Below are 7,146 nucleotides of genomic sequence, written 5' to 3'. Positions count from 1 at the left end.
CATTTCATTGAAACAATCTGGAATCTGACATTTTTTAAGAATTTTCACATAAAAATACAGATCATTAGATGTTTGGGATTTTATACCCCTTCTTCCTTATAATTAGTTCTCAAAAGAAAAATTCATTCATATTGAAAGATTTCCAAAGAGGCATTTAATTCTCAATTATCTTTGTTGATATGATACCATTTTTAAAGCTAAGTGCAAAAACTAGAGCCACAGTTTGAGTACGCTTAACAAGCAGTAATCTCTTCTTGTTCTCCATCATGGCACAAGGTCAAGGTGGAAAGGAGACTCCATATGGGAACTTCCCAGCCACAAGCTCTGCCTCAGCCATCTGTGGGGTGAGAGAGAGTGGAGACAGACTGACTCTGGCACCCAAGGTGCTGGGACAGTTCTCAGGTCCGACCCCTGTGTTCTCCAAAGCCAGATACAGCATCAGATCCTTTGGCATCAACAAAAATGAAAAGTTTCTTTTTCACTGCACATTCCATGGGGAAAGGCAGAGGAAATCCTGGAGAAAGGTCTAAAGATGCCTATTTTTGAATTAACAAAATCAACTTCTACAATAAAAGAATCTTTCATTTGAAGATCAGGAACACATCAATCTGCAGATCAAATATGACCCAAACATTGATATCTTCAGCCTCGATTTCTGTGTGATTCTGAGTAGGCCAGATTTCATCAGCACAGACAAAAAGCACTAGACAGGCTGCATTGTGTCCAAACACAGAAACAGAATCAGCAGGGAGGAGGCCATGCACTGGTTCCTGCAGAAGCATGACAGGATCATGTTTTCTGGAAAATATATTACCATTTCTACCCAAAAGGCCAATCAAAAGTTTTCAGTGAAATGTTAAAAGAAAAAAAAAAAAGTACCATTCTGACACAGAGAATACACAATTTTGAAGATAGACCTATGAGGGTCTAGAAATTGTTCATTGACTATATTGCTGGTGTATCTTAATTCTCAGACCTCTAACTGAATATGGCTTGCTTCCTTTGCTACAGACCTGACGATTTTTCAATTCCTGGCAGACAGGATTTTTAGAGAGGTGTTGGGCCCCTAGAGGCTAAGATGGCACCGGGTGGCCTTCTCTTCCGGATCAGGAACCCACATGGCCGACCACAAAGGCGCCAAAGTGGCGGTTTCGGTTTCCCATCAGTTTCGTTTCCCGCGAGTCTCCACCCCCTGCAGGGCGTGTCTCTCCCAACTCCCGCCGACACGGCACATCCCCATTGGCCCCCACTTTGCTGACCTCACTTCCCTTCCCTCACCCCATATAAGCCGCTGCCCTGCTCAATAAAGCGAGATCCTGCTTCGACAGACCTCCCGAGCCCGGTGTCTTCTGTGGTTGCGTTCCGGGTTCACGACACTCGCCATCCCGCTCAGCCCCAAGGAGAGACCTCCGGCTGGCCCGGGCGCCTCCTCCCCTCGGCGGGGAGCCCAACAGAGAGGAAGTCTCTTCCCGACCAGACTGTTAGGGACAAAACAAGATGAGATTGGAGAAATTTTTCACAAGGGAAAATTTGTCTGTAAAAAACAATGCTCTGTTGAAATCTAAATTCATGTGTTTATCCAGCTTGAAAGATGGTCATATTGGTCCTAGGACAATTGTTTTCTCTATGACATTCCCTTACTAACTCATCCCCAAATGTGGCAAGAACAGGTAGTCATGTTATTACTAATTAGGCTGGTTTCTGCTCATAACAAGAGTTTTTACATTTGATCAGTCATCAAGGATTCCTAAAAGTGCTGCTCATTCCTAGGAAAATATTTGCAAGCTTGCTAAAAGGAATTGGGAACCCAACACAGAGCACTTATTTCCCTTAACCTCACTGTCTTATCTTATCCCACTAACACCATTTGGGTGTTATAAAGGATTATAGCTTCCATGTTGGGAATTTTGAAGTATAAAAGTAAGGGTGTCTTGTTGGGATCTCAGTGTGACTTCCAGGATTGTTAATTTTTTGGTTCCCCCAGAAAATCACAAAACATAATTGAATACTCAAGTAAATTAAGTTTATTAAATTTATTGTATTACGAGAGGACACCATTTTGACAGTCTTAATAATTCTTAGAAGAAATTGGTTGATCATGAAAGATAATAACACATCCTTGAGTCAGCTCTTGAGTGGTTTGAAGTTTCAAGGTGAGAAACTGGTTAGATCAGGCCAAGTCAGTGATATAATAGTGTAAAATTGATGGACACTGTGAAGTGAGGATAGTGAAGCAAATTTTGATAAGTAAATTATTGTTTCATAAGTGACTTGTTTGTTTAGCTTAGCTTTCTATTCTTCTAATAAGCGTTTGTCCAGTTACACAAATTGGTTTGCTGACAATAAAGTGATTTATTCATTTATAGCCTTAGCTTTCTGGGCAAGAATTTGCTGAAATAAATAGTTGTCATGCTGACAGAGATGATCTGAGTTCTTAATCTTGATGATCAAGTTGTGTGGAGGCCAATGATCTCAATTCCCAACATTGACTGCAACCCATGAAAATAAATATTTACATTTGTTTACATTAAATTATCTTTTATAAGATAGAAAAAAAAACAGAAGTAATTTGAAAGATAATCCTAGCCATGAAAAGTTATTTGCAACAAAGAAAACAAACAAATATTTACTACCGGGTATATATAAATAACTTTTACAAGTCAGCAAAAAGTATATATATATGTATATACTTATATATGTATGAAGAAATCTTGTCGCTTACTAATATATCAGAATTTATTCTACTTCTTTGGTAATCTGGAAAAGACAAATGAAAACAAGTATCAGTCAATCTATAAAATTTTCTTAAATTAAAATTTTATAAAACTTTCTTAAAGTGTTAAAAACTGATAATAAATATATAAAGAAACATTATCTCTCACACCCAATAGAAGAATTATTTGTTAGCCCCATCACGTTGGAGAGCCAAGACCACTACATAATAAAAATGAACACTACTTTCAAGCAGATATACTGAAATCACTCTTGAGTATATGTATAAGGATATGTATTCAAGATTAATCAGTGAGGATTTCTTTCTAATAATGAAAATTTCAATAAACTAGATGACCACCAATAAGGCAATGGAAAAATAAAATATGCAGCATTCTGAAATTTGAATATAACACAGTACTTGTAAATCATGAACTTGATCCCTGCTGGATCTCTGGATGACTGCTCTGTGAGAAATTCTTTCCTCTTGCTGAGGCATGTAAAGTAAGCTTCCAATTGGGGAATTCGAGATATGCTTTTTACAGCAAGCTGCAATGTGTGCAAGCTCTCCCTTCAGGATTTCCCAGCTCCAGTATGATTAGGTTTCCTTTATTTATTTTCACAAGACCAATGGGCTAGAATCAAGACTCCAGAAATAAACATGCATATATAGTCAATATCTTACAAGGGAGCAAAGAATACTCAAGGGAGAAAAGAGGGTTTCTTCAAAAAAATGTTGATGGGATAATTGGATATTCGCATGTAAAAGGATGAAACTATGGAAAACAGTATGAAGGATCCTCAAAGAGTTAGAAATAGAACTACCATATGATCTAGCGATTCTACTTCTTGGAATATATCCAAAAAAGAGTAAAAACACTAACTTGAAAATGTATCTGCACCTCCAAGTTTATTGCAGCATTATTTACCATAGCCAAGACACAGTTTGGAAAACCAAGTATCCATTGATGGATGAATGGGTAAAGGAGTTGTGGTACATACATATATATGCAAGGGAATATTATTCAGCAGTAAAAAGTGGAAATACTGCCATTTGGGACAATATTGATGGACCCTAAAGGTATTATACTAAATAAAGTAAGTCAGACAGAGAAAGACAAAACTATATGATCTCACTTATATGTGGAATCTAACAACAAAATCAAACCAACCAACCAAAGAAAAACAAATTCATAGCAAATAGAACAGATTTGGAGTCCCAGAGGCAGAGGGTACAGGAAGGGAGAACTGGAGGAAGGTAGTCAAAAGATAAAAACTTCCAGGTATTAGACAAATAAGTCCTAGGTAATGTACAACATGATGACTATACCTAATACTGCTGTATGATATATAAGAAAGTAGCTAGTAGAACAAATCCTAAGAGTTTTAATCATAAGACTTTTTTTTCTTTTCTCTTTTTAAAAGTGTGTGTGTGTGTGTGTGTGTGTGTGTGTGTGAAGATGGATGTTAACTGAACTGACTATGGTAAACATTTCACAATATATATAAATCAAATCATCATACTGTATGCCTTAAATGTATACCATGATGTATCTCAACTGTTTTTCAATAAAACTAGAAAAATATAAGTAAATATGATGATTTAAGAATTTTTCTTTAAAATATCAATTAAGAAGAGAAGCTACTTTGAACTTATATAAACAAAATGACAAGGAAGCATAAAAGAGGCTCTTTATAGGACATGTCATGTCAAAATGCTGTGCATAGGCTTACAAAGTCATTGAGTCCAGAGTAAAGGATCCAAATAATTGCTGAAGACACACTGTGGTCCTTTTTGCACAAAACTACTTATATTAAATTATGATAGTTTAAAGAAATCATTTGGTTACTATTTTTAAATTGTATTTGCAGTTATAAAATTTTTAACATAGAATTTATTTTATTTTTTAAACCAGGACCTTCAGAGAAGAGTGTTCAGTAATTAGCTCATGGTAGTTTGAGAGGCTGGATTGATTCCCAGGTCTTAGTCTTCTCTCCTGTGGGAAATTTTGATCATAAAATTCAAAGGCTGACCTTGGTTCTGATTTTATAAGGAATATTATATTCAGCTCGACCTTCACAATCTAGACTGAAAGAAGATGAAAGGATTAGTTGAAATTGAACACTATGCTTAGAGTCCAAGAAGAAAGAAAAAAAGTTAAACTTTCAGAGTCATAAATTATACATGAAAAGATATATGCTAATAGTATAATCTTAAGTCACCAGAATTCCTGCATTATCTGAAAGTACAGATGTTTGGTTAGCTGCATGATAATAATGGCTTTAAAAAAATAATAACTAGCCTAGATAGAAAAAAATAATTTCTTAATTTTATAATTTCATGTTGTATAAAATACTTGTAAATTAATTCTCTAGAAAAGTGATAGCTATAATTTCCAGCATGCATTTTAAATCCCATTAAACCTTTTTTGTTCAAATATGAAAGTACTATAAACACTATGTTGTCTTTATAACAAATTTTATAATTGCTGCAAAAGTATTTGTATGAACCTATGTGTTTAAAAAAATCATTCTGAGAAAAATGTACCAATTACTTCTATTTTTAAAATATCCTAGTATCACTTGACTGCCTCTTGACTCATTAAGAAGATTTACTTTATTTAGATTAAAAGATTGTCAAACTGTCTCTTATTCACAGTTATGAAACATTTAAAATTCAGATTTCTAAGTATGCCATAATTGGAATTTTAGAAGAAATATGAGTCAGAAAAATACAAGTACAGTAAGTATACCAGGTAGTATTTGCAAACATCTTTCCATTTTACCAAGAAAAAAATAATTTTGTCATCTTGTCCCTTTTACCACTGGCCAGTAGGTTTCATATCTTATCATATTCACTGTCAAAATTGCTTCCTTTGAGAAGAATTGTAAGGGTGATATCTGGGTATCACCTCTTACCTCTTTTGTAGTTGTTGCTCTGTCCATAATCATGGCTCTGTGAAGGCAACAGGTGATGCTAATACATTAAAATCTGCTTTACTTGATCAATTGTTACCAGATGCATTATTTTTCCATTTAAAACATATTCTCCACTTTCAAAGTATTTTGGGATTTGTGAATAGATGCAGCTTGATCATGGGAACAGAATAATATGACCAGAGGATGACAGTGTTACAAGAATTACACATCCACTTTCCAATGCCTGGATGTAGATGAAGCCAGAATCATGAAAGCCAAGTGTCTGGAGTCCAAATAAACAATGTCAAAGTCAATTTTGCCATGAATGACACACGGACTTTGATGTATTTGATGACATGCTCTCTAGCTTTTGAAAATGTCCATCGTTGTGACAGGATAATTTAGTGAAATAAGTTGTGTTCTATTTGGTGGTTACTAGTTTTTTTTTTTCCTAACTTATTCCAAGAGGATAAAGATGCACATGTTTTGATTTGCCTCACAGCCTATGGTAGTTCACATATGAATGAAGAAATTAAAGAAAATTTTCTCCAACCCTCAACCCCCATTTAGATTTCTCTTATTGAAAGCGTATGACTATTCATTAAATAAACCAATATTTAATAAATGCTTACTAAGTTCTCAACTTGATTTAGGGTTCTCAACCTGATTTAGAGCAGTGAAAAGAATATCAGACAAATAAGTTATCAGATAAATGAAAAACAAAAATTTAGGTTGTAAATTTAAAAAGTTAAGAGAAAGTTTTCCATATAATATACATCTTTTATTTCATATTAAAATGTTAGTGACAGTGACCATAGTAATTGTTAACATGTATTGCTTATACTGTGTGTCATGCCCTGGGCTATATAAATCATACCTATCATCTCTACAGTGTTCCTAATCATCCTGTGATCATTTTAACTTAATGGCTGAGACTTTAAGAAATTATTTGAAAATAAATATGGGAATCAAATTTCAATTCAAGATCTGCCTGAACCCAGAAACAGTTAAAACTAATCATTGAACTAGGAATATACGTATTCCAGTAGAGCAAAGGAAAAAACATCAATGTTAGTTAAAAAAATATAGAACTTCCTCTAATTTTAATGAGCTATTAGCATGTGTTAAGAAAACACAGGATACTTTCAGAAGGGTGAGGTAAGGGAGATGAGAACTTTAAGTCAGAAGTGCAGAAATGGCTTTAGGTGAGGTCAATTTTTAGAGATTTTCTCAAGACTGGGAATGTCCATGCGAGAACAGAGCTATAATTCACTTTCTTGCAGTGTTCCAAGGACATAGAGAGATACAGGTTTTGTATAATTAAGGAGTCTAGAGCATAGTTATTTTACAAAGTTTCTGTTTGACCTAAAGATCTGGGTTTGACCAAAAAGAAAAGGATCCACCTGAGATTCAGGAGGCCTGGAACATTTGGAAATGGGTACCAGAGACATCTGGTATAGACTCATGACATAGGGTCTTTCCATACATGAACATGACAGCATGAAACTCCTGAAA

The 7,146-nt window shown here is 34.9% G+C and overlaps 1 pseudogene; it reads left to right on the top strand.

Annotated features, from left to right (window-relative positions):
- Positions 1-266: 266 nt before the first annotated feature.
- Positions 267-860, top strand: LOC116590825 (annotated as a pseudogene).
- Positions 861-7,146: the final 6,286 nt, after the last annotated feature.

The sequence above is a fragment of the Mustela erminea genome, chromosome 1 (genome assembly GCF_009829155.1).
Source record: "Mustela erminea isolate mMusErm1 chromosome 1, mMusErm1.Pri, whole genome shotgun sequence".
Taxonomy (NCBI): Eukaryota; Metazoa; Chordata; class Mammalia; order Carnivora; family Mustelidae; genus Mustela; species Mustela erminea.
The sequence above is the reverse complement of the archived record's forward strand: the minus strand, read 5'-3'. Positions and strand labels throughout refer to the sequence as shown.